Below are 212 nucleotides of genomic sequence, written 5' to 3'. Positions count from 1 at the left end.
TCTCTCTCTCTCTCTTTTTTTTTTTTAATTTATTTGGCTGCACCATGTCTTAGCTGCGGCATGTGGGATCCAGCTCCCCGAGCAGAGACTGAACCCAGGCCCCCTGCACTGGGAGCGTGGAGTCCCATCCTCTGGACCACCAGGGAAGTCCCTTGTCTCTTTAACACCCTGAAATTTGGGTTTTATGAATCTGCTGCCATATTTTCCACCTG

This window comes from Bison bison, unplaced genomic scaffold, assembly GCF_000754665.1.
Source record: "Bison bison bison isolate TAMUID 2011002044 unplaced genomic scaffold, Bison_UMD1.0 scf7180017863964, whole genome shotgun sequence".
Classification (NCBI taxonomy): domain Eukaryota; kingdom Metazoa; phylum Chordata; class Mammalia; order Artiodactyla; family Bovidae; genus Bison; species Bison bison.
The sequence above is the reverse complement of the archived record's forward strand: the minus strand, read 5'-3'. Positions refer to the sequence as shown.